Source organism: Cricetulus griseus, chromosome X, assembly GCF_003668045.3.
Source record: "Cricetulus griseus strain 17A/GY chromosome X, alternate assembly CriGri-PICRH-1.0, whole genome shotgun sequence".
Lineage (NCBI taxonomy): Eukaryota > Metazoa > Chordata > Mammalia > Rodentia > Cricetidae > Cricetulus > Cricetulus griseus.
In genome coordinates, this window is record NC_048604.1 from 33,817,404 (window position 1) to 33,839,564 (window position 22,161).

Here is a 22,161-nt window from a genome sequence, read left to right on the forward strand (position 1 = left end):
ATGCCAGGCAACACCAGGCCTCCAATCGGGAGGGCGGGGCGGGGCGGGGCAAAACCAGCTGCAGCCTGTCCACCAGGGTCCCTTTTTTTGTTTGTTTGTTTGAATTTCCAAAGCAGGGTATCTCTGGACTACTTTGGAGCCTGTCCTGACACTCGATCTGTAGACCAGGGAGGCCTCAAACTCATAGAGATCAGTCTGCCTCTGCCTCTGCCTCTGCCTCTGCCTCTGCCTCTGCCTCTGCCTCTGCCTCCCGAGTGCTGGTGTGAAAAGGCTTGTGCTCTAAAAGCCCAGCGCTAACACAGTGCTCTTGAATGCCAGTTTGCACAAATCTGAGCAGGAAGAAACACACCGAATAGAAATAATCGCTCAGTTTTTATACCTGTTCCTTAAATATTTTCCCTGGTTTATATTGAGACAATGTCATCATTAATCTTTGGCTTCAAATACTAAATATGTTAACGGTAATTTTTTTCACTATTTTTCTTTTCAGATTATAGCTTAGACCCACAATCAAAGCACCTATAATCTCACTGAACTAAAACATTTTTTTTTTTTTGTCAACAGACCAAGTTACCCTACGGATAACAGTGCAATCCTATAGAGGAGTTCCCATCAACAATTTGCGTTCGCGACCTAGATGTTGGATCAGGACATCCAAATGGTGCAGCAGATATTAAAGATTCCTTTGTTCAACAATTAAACGCCTATGTAAACTGAGTTCAGCCCAGAGTAATCCAGGTTGCTTTCTATTTATCATTTATCCCAGTACCAAAGGCTAGGAAATGGGGCCTTCTTAACAAAAGCAACCTAAAACAATTAATGATATTATCTTACCATACGAGATACTTATCAACCTGCCCTCATTAGAGTGGCAGACACCAGAAATTGCTTAAAATTGAAAACCTTGTTCTCAGAGTGTCAAATCCAGGTTCTAACAGTGCATTTAATCAATGTCTTTATACTCCCAATTCCTATCTACACTGCCATAGCTTTTCTTTTCAGTTCACACTCACGATTATCTTGTGTCCTTGACTGTTTGTTACTCAAGTGAGTGTCTGGTATCTGTGCAGTCTAGTGGAGGAATGCAATCCATGGGAATCTGGAGACACAGACGGTTGTGAGCCAAGTGGTGCTGGGAATCAACTGTGTGCCTTGAGGGAAAAGCCTAGTGTTCTTAATCACAGAGCTGTTTCTCCAGACCCCTATGTGGGGTGTGTGTGTGTGTGTGTGTGTGTGTGTGTTTGTGTACATATCTATCTCCCCAGAGTCCATCAGATCCATAAAGGTGTATTCCTTATATATTTTGGTAAAAAATATGATCATTACTCTTCCCTATAAAATCTACTCACTCTCACCACTTTCTGCTTTTTAAATTGCATATTTCCTTGTTTGTTCACGTGTGTGTGTGTGTGTGTGTTTGTGTGTGTGTGTGTGTGTGTGTGTTTTGTCTCCAAACTTTCCTTTGAGGTAAATTTACAACTTTCAGTACCTCCCTTTAAAGAATCTGGATAAACTTATACAAATAACTCATACTCAAAAATAGGGGGGAAAAGAAAAAGAAAAACGCAAACACCAATTGAAGGGATCCTAGAAATGGAAAACATCAGGAAGCAAAGAGGAACTATAAAAGCAAGCATCACCAACAGAACACAAGAGTTGGATGAAAGGATCTCACCTGTAAAAGACACACTAAAAGAAATTGATACACAGATGAAGGAAAATTTCACTTCTAAAAAATTTCTGACAGGACATGTAGGATTATAAAAAACATCAAACCTAAGAATATCAAAACAGAAGGAGAAGAAAGCCAGCTCAAAATCCCAGAAATATTTTCAATATTATCATAGTAGAAAATTTTCATAATCTAAAGGAGATGCCTGTAAAAGTACAAAATACTTACAGGACACCAAATACATTGTACCTTGAAAGAAAGTGCCCTGCCATGAAATAGTCAAGACACTAAACATAGAGAACAAAGAAACAACATTGAAAGCTGCAAGAAAAAAAATATCGTATAAAGGCCGATCTTTTAGAATTACACCCGACTTCTCAATAGAACTTGTAACAGCCTGAAGTGCCTGGACAGTTGTCTTGCAGACACCGAGAGACCACTGAGGGAAAACAAAATTAGTATGCCCAGCAGAACTTTCAATCACCATAAATGCAAAACGACAATTCTCTGATGAAGCCACCTTTAAAGAATACCTATCCACAATCCCAGCACTACATTACATACTAGAAGAAAAATGGCAATTCAAGAATGTTAACTACACTCCTGAAAATGCAGGCAATAATATCAACTAGTGAAACCATAAGAGAAGTACACACAGGCAGGAGCGTTCTCTCTCTGTCTCTCTCTCTCTCTCTCTCTCTCTCTCTCTCTCTCTCTCTCTCTCTCTCTCTCTCTCTCACACACACACACACACACACACACACACACAGAGCCAATCATTGCTACCAGCAAAATAGAAAGGATTTTCTTGTGTCCTTGTTTGTTTGTTACTCGAGTGAGTGCCTGGTGTCTGTGCAGTCTAGAGGAGGAATGGAATCCATGGGAATCTGGAGACACAGAGGGTTGTGAGCCAAGTGGTGCTGGGAATCAACTGTGTGCCTTGAGGGAAAAGCCCAGTGTTCTTAATCACTGAGCTGTTTCTCCAGACCCCGTGTGTGTGTGTGTGTGTGTGTGTGTGTGTGTGTGTGTGTGTGTGTGTGTGTGTGTGTGTGTGTGTGTGTGTGTGTACACATCTATCTCCCCAGAGTCCATCAGATCCATAAAGGTGTATTCCTTATATATATTTTGGTAAAAAATATGATCATTACTCTTCCCTATAAAATCTACTCACTCTCACCACTTTCTGCTTTTTAAATTGCATATTTCCTTGTTTGGTCACGTGTGTGTGTGTGTGTGTGTGTGTGTGTGTGTGTGTGTGTGTGTTTTGTCTCCAAACTTTCCTTTGAGGTAAATTTACAACTTCAAGTACCTCCCTTTAAAGAATCTGGATAAACATATGCAAATAACTCATACTCAAAAATAGGGGGGAAAAGAAAAAGAAAAACGCAAGCACCAATTGAAGGGATCCTAGAGATGGAAAACATCAGGAAGCAAAGAGGAACTATAAAAACAAGCATCACCAACAGAACACTAGTGGTGGATGAAAGGATTTCAGCTGTAAAAGACACAATAAAAGAAATTGATACACAGATAAAGGAAAATTTCACATCTAAAAAATTTCTGACAGGACATGTAGGATTATAAAAAAGATGAAACCTAAGAATATCAAAACAGAAGGAGAAGAAAGCCAGCCCAAATCCCAGAAATATTTTCAATATTATCATAGTAGAAAATTTTCATATTCTAAAGGAGATGCCTGTAGAAGTACAAAATACTTACAGGACACCAAATACATTGTACCTTGAAAGAAAGTGCCCTGCCATGAAATAGTCAAGACACTAAACATAGAGAACAAAGAAACAACATTGAAAGCTGCAAGAAAAAAAATATCGTATAAAGGCCGATCTTTTAGAATTACACCCGACTTCTCAATAGAACTTGTAACAGCCTGAAGTGCCTGGACAGTTGTCTTGCAGACACCGAGAGACCACTGAGGGAAAACAAAATTAGTATGCCCAGCAGAACTTTCAATCACCATAAATGCAAAACGACAATTCTCTGATGAAGCCACCTTTAAAGAATACCTATCCACAATCCCAGCACTACATTACATACTAGAAGAAAAATGGCAATTCAAGAATGTTAACTACACTCCTGAAAATGCAGGCAATAATATCAACTAGTGAAACCATAAGAGAAGTACACACAGGCAGGAGCGTTCTCTCTCTTCTCTCTCTCTCTCTCTCTCTCTCTCTCTCTCTCTCTCTCTCTCTCTCTCTCTCTCTCACACACACACACACACACACACACACACACACACACACACACACACACACACACACACACACACACACACACACACACACATAGAGAGAGACATGCACACACACACACACACACACACACACACACACACACACACACACACAGAGCCAATCATTGCTACCAGCAAAATAGAAAGGAATTATCCAATAGTCGAGAATATGCCTGAAGATCAATGGACTCAGTTACCCAATAAAACGATAGAAACTAACAGAATGGATGCAAACTGGATCCATCCATTTGCATCATGCGAGAAAAACACCTCAACAGCAAAGACAGACAGAGTAAAAAGTTTGAAAAAGACTTTTTAAGCAAATGGACCCAAGGAGTGAGATTCCCTGGCCATTCGAATATCTAACAAAACTGACATCCAAACAAAATCATCAAAAACAAATGCAGAAGGACACTTAATATTCATCAATAGAAGCTTACAGCATGATGTCTCAACTCAGAATAAGTATACCCCCAAAAAAAGGGTACCCAAATTTGTAAAAGCAACCGTACTAAACTTAAACCACATACCAAACCCCATACATTAATCCTGGGAGAGTTCAATATCTCAATCTCACCAATAGAAAGACCATCTAGACGGAAACTCAATAGAGAAATGATGGAACTAGAAATGGTGCCTTAATGGACCTAACAGATATCTACAAAACATTTCACCAACAAACAAGAATACTCTTTCCTCTCAGCATCTCATGGAACTGCCTCCAAAATTCAACACAGCCACGGCTATAAAGCCAAACTCAAACTTCTCCAGATAATTGAAATAAAGCCATATATCTTTCCTAACCATCATGGATTAAAGCTGCATATCAACAATAACAGAAACAAGAGATATCCTTTTAGGATCAAGGACATGGAACTCCTAACACTGTACTGAGTGACTATTGCATCAAAACAGAAATAAAGAAATTAAACACTCCCAGGTATTGAAGGAAAACTAATGCACAACTTACCCAAACATACAGAACACAATGAAAGAGGTGCTATACAAAAAGATCACAGCAATCAGTGTATTGATGAAGAAATTAGAGGGATCTCCCACGGGCAACCTAACAGCACACTTGAAAGCCCTATTTCAAAAAGAGGTACACACACCCAAGAATAGTAGATGGAGGGAAATAAGCGACAGAGGGCTGAAATCAGCACATAGACGCAACTGCACAATACAACGAACCAATGAGACCATCAGTTGTCCTTTGAGAAAATCAGCAAGATAAACAAACCCTTATCCAAACTAATTTAAAGGCACAGAGAAAATGCCCAAATTAACAAATCAGAAACGAAATGGGGTCCTAACAACAGACACCGAGGAATTACAAAGAATATGCAGGTCACACTTGAAAATCCTCTACTCCACAAAACTGGAAAAACTAAAATAAACAGATATACTGAACCTAACAGAAAAGAGTAGGTGATAGTCTGGAGTGTGTGGCACAGGAATCAATTTTCCTGAACGACAGTGCAGGCTCTACGATCAACAATTGAAAAAAATGAGACCCCAAAAAACTGAAAAGGTTCTGTAAGACAAGTGACACTGTCAATATGAGAAAAAGCCCGCCGAGGGAATGAAAAAAATAACAAGGGCACTTGGGAGGTAGAAGGCAGTGGATCTCAGCCAGTTTGAAGCCACCCTGATCTAAGAAGTACCAGGACAGCCAGAACTGGTGCAGAGAACCCCTTTTTTTTTTTTTAAAGGGGGGAGGGGTAGGCGGCGGGAAATGATCTTCACCATCCCCATATCACAAGGGGCTAGTCTTAGCCAGACTGGTTATGGACTGTTCTGTTCATATCTTGGGAGGCCTACCCTTTTGTGAAGGGAGTGGGGATGCCCAGGGAAGGGATTGGGAGGAGGGAAGGGAGGAAAAACTGTGGTCAGAATCATAGGGGAAAAGGGCTAGCCAAAGAAACACACCCTGACTAGACCCAAAGACACACTGGCCCTGCAACCAGAACTAAAAGAAAAATGCACCCTGACCATGCAACCGATGCCAAACAACACATTTTGTGCCTGGAATCAGAGCCACTGAAAGAAATACACAATGGCCCTAGCTCTGTCATCTCTAGCTCTGTTCTCTACTGTCTGCCTGCTCTGTTCCTCTCCCTTTAGGTTCTGCTAGGTTTCTATGTCCACCCCTTTTTGTAGTTGGGTGCTTTCACTATGCTGCACCCTTCACACTGTGTGCTGCTCCTCCCATTTCTATACCCTGCCCTCCTTGCACCTCTATTCTTCCCATTTTGGCATTCACATCTCCTCTGCACCTTGCGTCTGATTTACTGGGCCTGGTAAATGTACACAATGTCCTGTTTGATTATGACACTGGCAGGAAGGCAGGTGAAACGCAGGACATAAGAGAAGGGAGCCTGGGGGAAATGCTTGAGCAGCCGAGTTGCAATCACTTGCAGCCTAGGTTGGGGGCGGAGAGGGGGACTGGAGTCAATCCTGGGGCAGCGGCTAATCATTGCTTCTACAAACAACAATGCACTAATGCAATGTCCATTCTCTGTCTTTCTGGCACTTCCATACATACTGCCTTACAAAGCTATCTCCAGGCTGGTGGTTGTGGCACGGGCCTTTAATCCCAGCACTCGGGAAGCAGAGGCACGTGGATGTCTATCAGTTCCAAGGAGAGCCTGCTCTACAGATTGAGTTCCAGGATGGAAGGGCTCCAAAGCTACACAAAGAAATGCTGTCTCGAGAAACGAAACAACAAAATATAAAAGATAATTGGCACTTGGCTTAACCTATGTGGTCCTGGGGGTCGTGACTCCACAAGAGGCCCCAGGTCCTCATTTGAAAATACCCGCCGTTTTAGTCCCCGCCCCCTTTACCAACTGTTAATCCGAGTGATTTTTAAGTTTCCCTAATAGTACGGAGGGGGGTATGGAGGACAACGGGCCCAGGACCAGACAGGGTGGAAGGTAGTTCTGAGGGGAAGACGACAGAACAGGGCACTGAGTCTCTCCCCGACTGGCAAAGCTGCCATCAGGCGCCATTTTATGCAGCCTGTGTGGCGATGCTGAGGACTCCCCGGAAGCATCCTTCCGGACCAGTGGGGACCCCGAGGAGGGCGAGGGACCCCGAGGAGGGCGAGGGACCCCGAGGAGGGCGAGGGACCCCGAGGAGGGCGAGGGGACCATAGGCTACATTCGCAGAGACACAACTAGAAAGAACCAGGTACCCTCACGGTTTGCCGTCACGTTGCCACCACCACCACGACCACGACTTGGACTCCAGCCATCTCCAAGAGGAATGTGCCAGGTGCCAAGGGAGGAGGAGTCTCTTCCTGGACCCTCCTCCCGCGCTCCACGGTTGGCTACTGGATCCCTCCAATCACTGCCCGTCCTTGCCCTGTTGCCAAGGCTCAATGGGCAGACTTTAGTGTATGCCAGGCAACACCAGGCCTCCAATCGGGAGGGCGGGGCGGGGCAAAACCAGCTGCAGCCTGTCTACCAGGGTCCCTTTTTTTTTTTTTTTATTTTCCAAGGCAGGGTTCTCTGTACTACTTTGGAGCCTGTCCTGACACTCGATTTGTACACCAGGCAGGCCTCAAACTCACAGAGATCAGTCTGCCTCTGCCTCCCCGGAGTGCTGGTGTTAAAAGGCTTGTGCTCCAAAAGCCCAGTTACCACAGTGCTCGAGTGCCAGTTTGCACAAATCTGAGCAGGTAGAAACCCGCCGATAAGAAATAATTGCTCAGTTTTTATACCACTTCCTTAAATTTATTCCCTGGTAAGACTATGTCATCATTATTATTTTTTCCTTCAAATACTAATTATTTTACCTGTAATTTTTTCTCTATTTTTCTTTTCAGATTATAGCTGAGACCCACAAGACAAAGTACCTATAATCTCATTGACCCATACATATTTTGATCAAAGGATCAAGTTACCCTAGGAATAACAGTGCAATCCTATACAGGAGTTCACATCAACAATTAGCGTTTACAACCTAGATGTTGGATCAGCACATCCAAATGGTGCAGCAGATGTTAAAGGTTCCTTTGCTCAACAATTAAACTCCTATGTGACCTGAGTTCAGCACAGAGTATTCCAGGTTGCTTCCTATCTTTTTACATTTTATCCCTGTACCAAAGCATATAACTGGGGCCTTCTTAACACAAGCAACCCAAAACAATTAATGATATTATCCTACTACATAGATTCGTATCAACCTGCCCTAGATAACGGTACATTAGGGTTTCAGAGACCGGAAATTGCTTAAAACCTTGTTTTCAGAGTGTCAGATCCACTTTCTAATGGTGCATTTAATCAATGTCTTTGTACTCCCAATTCCTATCTGAATTGTCCTAGCTTTTCTCTTCAGTTCCCGTTCATGATTATTTTGTGTCCATGTTTGTTTGTTACTCAAGTGAGTGCCTGATGCCTGTGCAGTCTAGAGGAGGACTGGAATCCCTGGGAACCTGGAAACACAGAGGGTTGTGAGCCAAATGGTGCTGGTATCTTCTGTGTGCCTTGAGGGACCAGCCGAATGTTCTTAATCACTGAGCTGACTCTTCAGACCCCTATGTAGTGTGTGTGTGTGGGGGGGGGGTGTTTGTGGGTGCATGTGTGTGTGTTTTTGTGTACATATCTATCTGCCCAGAGTCCATCAGCTCCATAAAGGTGTGTTCCTTGTATATTTTGGTAAAAAATGTGATCATTACTCTTCCCTATAAAATCTACTCACTCTCACCTGTTTTTCTTCTTTTTAATTTGCATATTTCCTTGTTTGTTCTCGGGGGTGTGTGTTTGTGTGTGTCTGTGTGTGTGTGTGTGTGTGTGTGTGTTTGTGTGTATTTTTTGTCTCCTAGCTTTCCTTTGAGGTAAATTTACAACTTTCAGTGCCTACACAAAAATTCAGTACACAAAAATTGAGGGAAAGAGCTAAGAAAATCCAAATGGCAAAAAGTAATAAAAATGGGGGGGGGATTAATGAAATAGAAAAAAAAGAAAGCAATACAAAGAAAAAAGTATGTAAAAAATGGTCTTTTGAGAACATAAACTGGATTGATAGACTCTTGGTCCAACTAAACAACTAATCAGCAATGAACAGCGAAACACTGCAACAGACTCTAAGGAACTGCAGTGTACTACAAAGGAATATTTAAAACATGTACTGCATTTAGTTGCAAACTTAAATAAAAGAAGTTCTAGGTCGAGCCATTCCACAAAATAAACTTTCCCCTAAACTCTCTTTATCTCCTGTCTGTCTTAGCAGATTCCAAATCCACTCCAGAATACTGCAGCAACTAGCCAGTCCCAGGTGTTCCCTGGGAATCTGCATCCTAGACATTTCTAAAGTAGCTACCCTCAGAATGTACAGCCTCATCAATCCTTCCAGGTTGCCTAGCCTTCCTTGTCCCTGATGATCCCGTTGAGCCTGGACATCAAATGACACATCCTGCCCTTCCAGTCTTGACCAACATTCCAGCTTCCATGGGTCCCTAACAACGATACCCCAATATCAGCAGTAAGCAGCCCCAGGAAGGACACCCACTTAACAGAAACCCAAGGACACAACCATAAAACAACAAGATGGGAATGAAGGGATCTCTAACAAGCCCAAGCATTACAAACATGGAGATGACATGTTTGGACCTTTCCTTTTCTCACTTTCTTGCTAATCTATCAGATTGCATTCCTAAAGCTGGCAGGTGCTCCAGTGGTACAATGGGTTAGCCCGAGGGACTTAGACATTGCTAAAGCTAGACACCAAGGTCTATTCCCTTATTTGGCCACTGCCTCATTCCTGAGACTGGTCATCAGGGTCCAACTATCAAAATACCAAGGTCCATCCAGCAATTAAAATTCATTATTTGGCTACAATGGCTAACAAGTCCAATCAGGACTTACCAACTCTTCCTATCACACTCACCCTTTCTCATTAAAAACTACTTCTGCAGTGAGACACCTGCTGCTGTCTTTATCAGATACAGAGGTACACCCAACCCTCCACTAGTTTGTCCATCCAGGTAAATAAATCTTCTTTGTATTGAGAACTTGGTGTCTGTGTGTCTTCTATGCCAACTCCACAGCCCCCCATACAGGGGGTTTTATCAGTTATGTTAAAATGGATAAACCATGAAAATGACAGAACATTATTTAAAGGAATATGTTAGATCTCTTAGAAATGACAGGAAAACATCAACAACAAAAGAGAAAAATAAGTGATTTTTTTTTGTCATTAAAAGCTTCATGGCTGTAATGATATGTACAAAGTAAAAAGAAAAAAGCTAATCCTCAGGAGAACATGTTCATAACTTCAACATAAACATCAAGAACTACAGTATAGTATCAAGTCTCAGAATTCAATGACAAAAACAATTTGTTTTCATTTAAAGCATGGCATCTCTGTTCCCTGCTCTCCCACATCATTGCTAGGCTGATCTTATCTTTCTGTCAGTCTGGGTTTTTTTTGCATTTTTTATTTAAATTAGCAGCAATCCTGTTTTACATGTCAATTCCAATTCCTTCTCCCTCCCCTCCTCCCCTAACCCCAATACCTCCCAATCTGAACCCCTTTCTGCTCCCCATGAGGCCTTCCATGGGGATGTTCAGAGTCTGTCATATCATTTGGAGCAGGGTCTAGGCCCTCCCCTGTGTATGTATGCTGAGGGAGTATCCCTCTACGTGGCTCCCAAAGTGGGCTCCCAAAGTCCATTCATATGTTAGGGATAAATAATGATTCACTGCCAGAGGCCCCATAGATTGCTGAAGACTCCTGTCAGTCTTAATATGTTTCTAGTTAATCCACACATTATATCTTTGGATCCTGTCCTGGAACTCACTCTGTAGAGCAGGCTGGCCTCAAACTCACAGAGATACACCTGCCTCTGCCTTCCTAGTGCTGGGATTAAATTCATGAACCACCACAACCAGCTTGAATTAACTGTTTTGTGCTCAAAAGATTGGGACTGAATATTTTTGATGACCTGTTGACCTACAGCTATCTATGGAGGCAGATGGTCATCCAGAAAGCTTATCTCAAACTCGATCCCATTGTTTTTGGGGGGTTGGAGTCTTGGGGTTTGGGCGGGGGACACTAGTTCTTTATGGCATGCTGACCTCCGTGCTAACTCTGTCAGATACAGCACTACATACTAGGCCTTTTAAATATAGGAACCACCCTCATGGTCTCATGTGCTTTGTAAAGGAACTTCTAAATAGTCACATCGTAAGCTTTATTGAGTACTGGGAATTAGAAGGACTCTTGCCTGGAAACCTAGAATGGGAATGATTGCTGCCTGGACACTTTCCCCTTTATTGTATTGTGTTGTAAATATGCTGACAATAAAGCTCCTGACATCTGGTTCCTCAAGGTTGATGAAGTCAATCTGAGCTGAGTTTTCATTCTCACCTCTTCACATTTTGCTTCCCTGCCTTGATACCTGCAGGGTTCCCCTCATTTTAAGAGGAAATTGTTAGAATGTTAACTACTGTAATGCTGTGTTTGTGTGTGTGTGTGTGTGTGTGTGTGTGTGTGTGTGTGTGTGTGTGTGTGTAGATCTCTGTAGATTCCACTCAATCTCTCTTTCTACAATGTGGGATGTAGTTCGTTAACCTTGTCACCAGGTGTCCTTACCACTGAGTTATCTCACCAAACAAATGAAATTATTTGATTCACAAATGTGCTTTATGGTGGCTTACATGTGTATTCTCAGCCCTTAGAAATTGAGGCAGAAGGATTTCCTTTGGATGCCAGTCTTGGTTAGATACTGAGTTTCAGGACAGCCTCAGATTCATTGTGAGATCTTACATCAACAAGCAAAAGGTACCCCTACCCCCTACTGCTGAGGCCCTGTCCCCATGCTAGCAGATATATACTGCACAAATACAGGCCATGACAGTCAGAACAGGTAGTAGCCCCACCTGCTGACTCCACACTCCTACTCCCCAGGATAGGAGCCTAAAGACTCAAGCCACTGATACTCACTCCCACACTTACCCAATGGCTTCACCTCTGCTGCTGTGTCCTAACTTCTATACAGGTGGGTACCTGCTGTGCAAGTGCAGGCCACACCCTTTAGAAGAACAGAAATCACCTACTAGAACAAGTCCATATTAGCTACCAGACTTCCAGCCCTCAACTCTGTAGCAGATTCCCTGATACATAAGAGGTCATGCTGTCCACAATGTATACAGACCACAAAGACCAGAAGACCAAAGAAGAAACAAAAACCAAGGAACAAAACACATATGCAAAAAAAATGACAACTCAGAAATTGACCTCTATATCTATAATCATGCCCAAACCAGATGCCTAGTTCCCAGTGCAAGAACACAATGAGTCAGGGTAATATGGCATCACCAAAGCTCAGCTATCATAGGACAGCAAACCCGTAATATTGCAACATAGCTGAAGCATAAGAAAACAACCTGAAATCCAGTATCAAGGAAATGACAGACATCCTTAATGAGGAAATTAATAAATCTCCTAAAAAAAATCCAGGAAAACACAAACCAATACCTGGAGGAATACAATGAACCCCTTAAAGACCCTAGGAAAACAAACAGGTAAAGGAAATGAATAAAACTGTTCAATACCTGAAAATGGAAATAGAAGCAATAAAGAAAGCACAAACTGAAGGGATCCTAGAGAGGGCAAACATAGGCAAGCAAAGAGGAACTACAGAATCAAGTATCATCAAAGAACACAAGAGATGGATGAGAGGATCTCAGGTGTAAAAGAGACAATAAAAGAAACTGATACACTGATAAAAGAAAATTTCACATCTAAAAAATTTCTGACACCCGAGCGGTTGGTGGTGAATGCCTTTAATCCCAGCACTCGGGAGGCAGAGGCAGGCGGATCTATGTGATTCGAGGACAGGCTGGTCTCCAGAGCCACTGCCAAAATAGGCTCCAAAGATACACAAAGAAACCCTGTCCGAAAAACAAAACAAACAAACAAACAAACAAAAACAAAAAAACAAACAAACAAAAAACTAACAAAACATCCAGGATAATATAAAAAGATCAAACCTAAGAACATTAACACAAAAGGAGAAGAAAGCCATCTCAAGATCGCAGAAATATTTTCAATATTATCATAGTAGAAAATTTTCCTAATCTAAAAGAGATGCCTGCAAAAGTACAAAATACAGAACACCAAATACATTGGACCAGGAAAGAAAGTGCCCTGCCACGAAATAGTCAAGACACTAAACAGAGAACAAAGAAACAACATTGAAAGCTGCAAGAAAAAAAAAATATCGTATAAAGGCCGATCTATTAGAATTACACCCGACTTCTCAATGAAAATTGTAAAACCCTGAAGTGCCTGGACAGGTGTCTTGCAGACACCGAGAGACCACTGAGGCAAACACAAATAATATACCCAGCAGAACTTTCAATCACCATAAATGGAAAAAACAACAATTTCCCTGATGAAGCCACCGTCAAAGAATACCTATCCACAATCCCAGCACTACATTACATACTAGAAGAAAAACCGCAATTCAAGGATGTTAACTACACTCCTGAAAATACAGGCAATAATTAATATCAACCAGTGAAACCATAAGGGAAGTACACAAAGGCAGGAGCGCTTGTGCTCTCTCTCTCTCTCTCTCTCTCTCTCTCTCTCTCTCTCTCTCTCTCTCTCTCTCACACACACACACACACACACACACACACACACACACAGACAATCACTACTACCGGCTAAATAGGAGCAATTAACAACCAATAGACATCAATATGCCTCAAGATCAATGGACTCAGTTACCCAATAAAACGATAGAAACTAACAAAATGGATGCAAAAACAGTATCCATCCATCTGCAGCATACAACAACACACCTCAACAGCAAAGACAGACAGAGTAAAAATTGGAAAAACACTTTTCAAGAAAATGGACCCAAGAGTGACCTGTTTTAGCCATTCTAATATCTAACAAAACAGACTTCCAACCAAAATCATCAAAAAACGTGCAGAAGGGCACTTCACAGTCATCAAAAGAATCTTACACCATGATAATGTCTCAATTCAGAATAAGCATACCACCCAAAAAAGAGTACCCAAATTTATAAAAGCAACAATGCTTAAGCTTAAACCTCAGACCAAACCACAAACATTAATCATACGAGAGGTCAATATCCCAATCTCACCAATAATAAGACCATCTAGACAGAAACTAAACAGAGAAATGATAGAACTAGAAATTATGCCTTAATAGGACCTAACAGATATCTACAAAACATTTCACCAAACAAAAACAGAATACTCTTTCCTCTCAGCACCTCATGGAACTTCCTCCAAAATTGAACACACACTCGGTTATAAAGCAAACCTCAAAACTGACAAGATAATTGAAATAAAGCCATATATCTTATCTAAACATCATGGATTAAAGCTGGATATCAACAATAACAGAAATAAGAGATATCCTATGAACTCAAGGAAATGGAACTCCTAACACTGTACTGAGTGACTAATGGATCAACACAGACATAAAGAAATTAAAGACTCCCAGGAATTGAAGGAAAACTAATGCACAACTTACCCAAACTTACAGAACACAATGAAAGAGATGCTATACAAAAAGATCACAGCAATCAGTGTATTGATGAAGAAATTAGAGGGATCTCCCACGGGCAACCTAACAGCACACTTGAAAGCCCTATTTCAAAAAGAGGTACACACACCCAAGAATAGTAGATGGAGGGAAATAAGCAACAGAGGGCTGAAATCAGTACAATAGACACAACAGAACAATATAATGAACCAATGAGACCATCAGTTGTCCTTTGAGAAAATCAGCAAAATAAACAAACCCTTATCCAAACTAATTAAAAGCCACAGAGAAAATGCCCAAATTAACAAAATCAGAAACAAAACGGGGTCCTAACAACAGACACCGAGGAATTACAAAGAATATGCAGGTCACACTTGAAAAACCTCTACTCCACAAAACTGGAAAAACTAAAATAAACAGATATACTGAACCTAACAGAAAAGAGTAGGTGATAGTCTGGAGTGTGTGGCACAGGAATCAATTTTCCTGAACGACAGTGCAGGCTCTACGATCAACAACTGAAAAAATGAGACCCCCAAAAACTGAAAAGGTTCTGTAAGACAAGTGACACTGTTAATATGAGAAAAAGGCCGCCCAGGGAATGAAAAAAATAACAAGGGCACTTGGGAGGCAGAAGGCAGTGGATCTCAGCCAGTTTGAGGCCAGCGTGATGTACAATGTGAGTAGCAGGACAGTCAGGATTGTTACACAGAGAAATTCTGTCTTCACAAAAAAAGGAGGGTGGGAATGATCTTCACCATCCCCACATCAGACAGAGGGGGGTAGTCTTAGTGAAACTGGTTATGGAGTGTTCTGTTCATATCTCTTGGAGGCTTGCCATTTTGTGAAGGGAAATGTAGGAGGGATGGATCTAGGGGAGTGGGGATGCCCAGGGAAGGGATTGGGAGGAGGGAAGGGAGGAAAAACTGTGGTCAGAATCATAGGGGAAAAGGGCTAGCCAAAGAAACACACCCTGACTAGACCCAAAGACACACTGGCCCTGCAACCAGAACAAAAAGAAAAATGCACCCTGACCATGCAACCGATGCCAAACAACACATTTTGTGCCTGGAATCAGAGCCACTGAAAGAAATACACAATGGCCCTAGCTCTGTCATCTCTAGCTCTGTTCTCTACTGTCTGCCTGCTCTGTTCCTCTCCCTTTAGGTTCTGCTAGGTTTCTGTGTCCACCCCTTTTTGTAGTTGGGTGCTTTCACTATGCTCCACCCTTCACACTGTGTGCTGCTCCTCCCATTTCTATACCCTGCCCTCCTTGCACCTCTATTCTTCCCATTTTGGCATTCACATCTCCTCTGCACCTTGCGTCTGATTTACTGGTCCTGGTAAATGTACACAATGTCCTGTTTGATTATGAGACTGGCAGGAAGGCAGGTGAAACCCAGGACATAAGAGAAGGGAGCCTGGGGGAAATGCTTGAGCAGCCGAGTTGCAATCACTTGCAGCCTAGGATGGGGGCGGGCAGGGGGACTGGAGTCAATCCTGGGGCAGCGGCTAATCATTGCTTCTACAAACAACAATGCACTAATGCAATGTCCATTCTCTGTCTTTTTGGCACTTCCATACATCCTGCCTTACAAAGCTATCTCCAGGCTGGTGGTTGTGGCACGGGCCTTTAATCCCAGCACTCGGGAAGCTGAGGCACGTGGATGTCTATCAGTTCCAAGGAGAGCCTGCTCTACAGATTGAGTTCCAGGATGGAAGGGCTCCAAAGCTACACAAAGAAATGCTGTCTCGAGAAACGAAACAACAAAATATAAAAGATAATTGGCACTTGGCTTAACCTATGTGGTCCTGGGGGTCGTGACTCCACAAGAGGCCCCAGGTCCTCATTTGAAAATACCCGCCGTTTTAGTCCCCGCCCCCTTTACCAACTGTTAATCCGAGTGATTTTTAAGTTTCCCTAATAGAACGGAGGGGGGCATGGAGGACAACGGGCCCAGGACTAGACAGGGTGGAAGGTAGTTCTGAGGGGAAGACGACAGAACAGGGCACTGAGTCTCTCCCCGACTGGCAAAGCTGCCATCAGGCGCCATTTTATGCAGCCTGTGTGGCGATGCTGAGGACTCCCCGGAAGCATCCTTCCGGACCAGTGGGGACCCCGAGGAGGGCGAGGGACCCCGAGGAGGGCGAGGGGACCAGAGGCTACATTCGCAGAGACACAACTAGAAAGAACCAGGTACCCTCACGGTTTGCCGTCACCTTGCCACCACCACGACTTGGATTCCAAGCCATCTCCAAGAGGAATGTGCCCCGTGCCGAGGGAGGAGGAGTCTCTTCCTGGTCCCTCCTCCCGCTCTCCACGGTTGGCTACTGGAGCCCTCCAATCACTGCCCGTCCTTGCCCTGTTGCCAAGCAACAAAGGGCAGACTTTAGTGTTGCCAGTTAGCAACAGGCGTCCAATCCGGAGGGTGGGACGGCGCGCGGCGGGGCGGGGCGAAGCGGCGCGGGGCGGGGCGGGGCGGGGCCACACCAGTTTCAGCATGGTTACCGGGGTCTTGTTGCTTTTGGTTTTTCGAGAAAGGGTTTCTCTGTGTAGCTTTGGAGCCTGTCTTAGCACTCGCTCTGTAGACCATGCTGACCTTAAACTCACAGAGATCCGCGTTCCTCTGCCTCCCGAGTGCTGGGGTTAAAGGCTTTCGCCCCACCCCCCACCACCACCACAGTGCTCTTGAGTGCCAGTTTGCACAAATCTTAGCAGGTAGAAAGGAAGCGAAAAGAAATAATCGCTCAGTTTTTATACCAGTTCTTTAAATGTGTTCCCTTGTTTATAGTAAGATAATGTCATCATTATTATTGGCTTTCAATACTAATTATTTTACCTGTAATTGTTTGCACTATTTTTCTTTTCAGATTATACCTTAGACCCACAATCAAAGCATCTATAATCTCACTGAACTAAAACATTTTTTTGTCAACAGACCAAGTTACCCTACGGATAACCGTGCAATCCTATAGAGGAGTTCCCATCAACAATTTGCGTTCGCGACCTAGATGTTGGATCAGGACATCCAAATGGTGCAGCAGATATTAAAGATTCCTTTGTTCAACAATAAAACTCCTATGTAAACTGAGTTCAGCCCAGAGTAATCCAGGTTGCTTTCTATTTATCATTTATCCCAGTACCAAAGGCTAAGAAATGGGGCCTTCTTAACAAAAGCAACCTAAAACAATTAATGATATTATGTTACCATAGTAGATTCCTATCAACCTGCCCTCATTAGGGTGGCAGACACCAGAAATTGCTTAAAATTGAAAACCTTGTTCTCAGATTGTCAAATCCACGTTCTAACAGTGCATTTAATCAATGTCTTTATACTCCCAATTCCTATCTGAATTGCCATAGCTTTTCTTTTCAGTTCACAGTCACGATTATCTTGTGTCCTTGTTTGTTTGTTACTCAAGTGAGTGCCTGGTGTCTGTGCAGTCTAGAGGAGGAATGGAATCCATGGGAATCTGGAGACACAGAGGGTTGTGAGCCAAGTGGTGCTGGGAATCAACTGTGTGCCTTGAGGGACCAGCCCAGTGTTCTTAATCAATGACCTGATAAGAGAGAGAGAGGGGAGAGAGAGAGAGAGACAGACAGAGAGAGAGAGAGAGAGAGAGAGAGAGAGAGAGAGAGAGAGAGAGAGAGAGAGCTCTGAGTCCAGTCTTTCTCTGAATTCTGTTGGATCTGGTGATCAAACTCAGCTTGTCCTGTTCCTTTAGCGTGTGACTCTTTTCAGCTGCCCTTTATGCTCTTTCCCCATGTACTTAGAATGCACACACAATATCACTTTACTATAATATCATAATGCCCAGTGTGTCTGTCAAATAATATACAGACATGAATTTGGGTTTTAAAATGTAAGTAGTAAGAAAAATTGACAGAGTAGGTAAATTAATCTAAGGTGTACTTCAGATTCAAAATGAGAAGGACGAAGAGAAGTTCATTGTATAATCGAAGTCCATTTTTCATTTCCATTTTAAAAAAATGATTCCTTGAGTCTCTATGGCAAGCAATGCGATATCATATAATGTTACAACTACCCAAACACTCAAAAAATGAAGAGGAAATATTTCTTTTTCTTTGATACTCTGTTAGGATTGCTGGAGAGACAGCTCTGTAGGGAAAGCATTTTCCCAAGAAGTTTTAGGGCCTGAACTGTATACCCAGCTCCTGGGCAACATATCTTCCTATGTGGGAGCCAGCCAGATGGCTCAGTGGTTAAATTGACTTGTTGCCAGGCCTGAATGAATAAGATGAATCTCTGTGACTACCCTTGTGATAGGAGAGGACCAACAACTGTAAGTTTTTCTCTGACCTCCACATGTGCTCTATAGCTGGTCATATGACCCCTGAACACACACAAATTAAACAACTTTAAAAACTGTTCGAACCATATGGGTATATACCTATAACCCAGTGTCAAGGTTCAGAAAAAGACTGGAGAATCCTTGGGACTCACTGGCCAGCCAATCTAGCCTAATGGGTAATACCCAGGCCACACATTTTTAATCCCTGTAGCCACAGGACTTGGGATTAAGAGATAGACAGATCTCTGTGAGTCTAAGGCCATCCACTTCTTCACAATAGTGAATCAGTATAATAGAGTATTATAGCTTACACCTTTAATCCTAACATTAGGGAAGTATACAAGACAGAATTAAGGTCAGTATGAGGCATTCATTCCCCAGCCACCTTGAGGGGAATTTCCAGTCTGAGGCTTGGTGAGATCTCCTGGAGACAACACCAGCCCATTTAGCCTGAGCTGGAGGTGAGAGCTAGTAGCCAGCTGCTTCACTTTTCTGTTATTCAGGTTGAAGCTTGAACCCCAATATCTGGGGCTTTTATTTTTCGTGCAACATGCACACACAGAAATCTCTTAGGAAAACAGCAAAAGAAAAATTTCTCAGGTACACAGTGAGTAATTAATTACTACATTCAATTAAATTGAATTGGTATGCAATTGTTTACTTACAGGAAAAGATTTTCTCAGGTGTCTCCATGTCCTGTCACAAGTCCTCACTGGATCCTATTTGTGGCCCAGGAACAATGAAACACAACCCATTCCATAAAGGAAAAAGCAAAGGACAGAACCAAAGCCACCCTGCCTGGATTGGAGACCCACAATAATAAATGCTGCCAGTAGAGGGCAGCAAAGGCAGGTTAGGAAATTGAAGGTCAGCCTGTCTTAAACAATGAGAACAGTCAAAGGTCTGCTTTTGTACAATGTTGTTCAAAAGTGGGGAGGCCAACTTAGTTTTCAGAGTGCTTGACCTCCATGCACACAGCCCTCAGTTTGATCCTCAGCACAGCAGACCATCGGGAGAGACAGCACCTGCCTTGTATCCCAGTCATCCTGGCTGCATCACCAAGGAGAGAACAGATTTGTGTTGGCAGGATGCTGTTTCAAAACCTTACCATGTTCACTAAAAACAAAACTTATTTTTTAAAAGTTTTGCACATTGTTTTTGAGACAAGGTTTCACCTTCTTGCTCATACTTCCCTAAGAAAGAAAGAGAGAAAGAGAGAGAGAGAGAGAGAGAGAGGAAGGAAGGAAGGAAGGAAGGAAGGAAGGAAGGAAGGAAGGAAGGAAGGAAGGACAAACTCTGCTTCAAATGTTTCCCTCCTCTGGATACAGATGTGAGCCACTGTTCAATGCCTCATATGAAGAATTGAGGGAAAATGTGTTTGTTTTTATCCGAATTATCAAAGCTAGGTTCATTTTGTTTTGTAGAGAAAGGGTTTCCCTGTGAAACAATACAGGCTGTCCTGGAACTCGCTCTTTGGACCAGGCTGGCCTGGAACTCACAGAGATCTGCCTGCCTCTGCCTCCTGAGTGCTGGGATTAAAGGAGTGTTACCACCACCACCTGCCAGTCAAAGCCAGTATCTTATGAATAGCAAATATTTTCTGTTGCATTGAGGCATACAACCTCATTTTCCAATATTTGAGGGAGGGGATTATAGACATGGCCCACCACATTCAGTTTATACACTCTGGGAACCGAAGCCAGGGCAAGTAATCTATCAACTGAACTACATGTTCAGTTCTGTAATCTATCTTTTTAGACAGGAAAAAAATCTCATATAAATTTTATCAAAGCCCCAAGCCCAGAAATGTGAGATTTTGCAATTTAATTCTCATAAATATTATGTTAATATTTTTAACTGAAAGCATTTCTTTTAATAATATTATTTTCTAGCTACTAAATTTTTAAAAACAGACAAGTTTTATACACACTGAATCACAACTTTAAGAGTATTTTAAATAGTAGACACCTCAAAGAATGTGATAGTGAAGGTATAGGTATAATTCAGCTGCTGCGTATGGGAGGCTATAACGATTGATTACAAATACATAGCCCATAATGATCAGGATATATTTATTAAGTAAATGCCTAACTTACAGAGTTCCCCATCCAACCAGCAGGAAAACAGTGCAAGCCAAAGCAGCAGGAAAAAGACAGCTACCATGTGCGTTCCCTAACCCTTTAAACTTCTCCCATGTCACCCTGACATCACCTTGACCACAACCTGACGGGCTTGGTTCAGCACACCTGTAGCCAGCCCTTAGGAGGCGAGGTTATGGTGTCTCCCTACAGGAGGCCTTGGGTTTTAACACCAACAGTGGGTGGAGGTCAATTAATTTACATGTTCTTCACTTTCTGGGGGTTTCCAGCTATATACACTTCCAGAAGCAATAACAATGGAAATTGTTTGCATTTGCTTAGTAGCCTAATTAGATTATTGGACATTTGAGAAGTTGCCTTTGCTTTTTTTATTAAAGTACAAAATACCAAATTTATAATGCACAGTCCATTAATACTTGTGTATTTACATTGGAGCACATCTGCAATAAAACATCGTGACCAAAATATCTCTGGGAGGAATAGGCTTATTTGGTGCACTTTCACAGCATTGTTCAACACTGGAGGAAGTCAGGACAGGAACTCAAGCAGAGCAGGAACCAGGAGGCGGTAGCTGATGCAGATACCATGGAGGGGAGCTGCTTACAGGCTTGCTCCTCATGGCTTGCTGAGCCTACTTTCTTGTAGAATCCAGAACCACCAGCCCAGGCTTGGTGCCTACCAACCACTAGTTAAGAAAATGTCCTACAGATTGATGTTACGGAAGCATTTACTCAATTGAGGATCCAGCTTCTCTGATGACTGTAACTTGTGTCCGATTGACATAAAAAGTAGCCAATATAACTAACCCCGTCAGGCCGGGGCCTTCACCTGCTCTAGGGCTGCACCTTCACCCATGGCTTCTCCTGGCTTCTTACAGTGCCAAGCCTCAGCTGCTTTGCATGACCCCTTTATGGCTTCAAAACCAGTACTACCTGGGTGACACTTAGCCTACCAAGTTCAGTTGCCAGCACAAGGTTCGACCTTGGCTACCACTGGAACCCAGCTTCTTTATGCTTTCAGGAAACAATTCCCAGAAGATTTCACCTTAACCATGCTGGCCTTTTCTTAACTACTGCTGATTTCTCAGCTCTAGTTGTCCAGCACCGAATATTCCCTTTAGTAGTTATGGTATCTTGTTAACCACAGCTGATCCTTCAACAGCAGCTAGCCAGAACCACAGAATCTAAATAACAGATGGCCCAGATAGAGACTTTTAAACTTCCCTCTGAAGTTTCACAAGCCAGGCCCCATCTTCTGCGTTGCCATCAACATTCTTATCTTCTAAGCTC

The 22,161-nt window shown here is 42.7% G+C and overlaps 1 protein-coding gene across 4 annotated transcripts in view; it reads right to left on the reverse strand.

Annotated features, from left to right (window-relative positions):
* Positions 1-16,810, reverse strand: part of LOC100756984 (sarcoplasmic reticulum histidine-rich calcium-binding protein) — a 114,047-nt gene extending 97,237 nt beyond the window's left edge. For 3 of the 4 annotated variants that reach the window (XM_027433612.2, XM_027433611.2, XM_027433608.2), the window contains exon 1: positions 16,680-16,810. The gene's annotated coding sequence lies outside the window, so the exon portion shown is untranslated. Of the gene's footprint in view, positions 1-16,660 lie in introns of all 4 variants that reach the window. The other variant, XM_027433609.2, reaches the window with a different exon arrangement.
* Between the last annotated feature and the right edge of the window lie 5,351 nt (positions 16,811-22,161).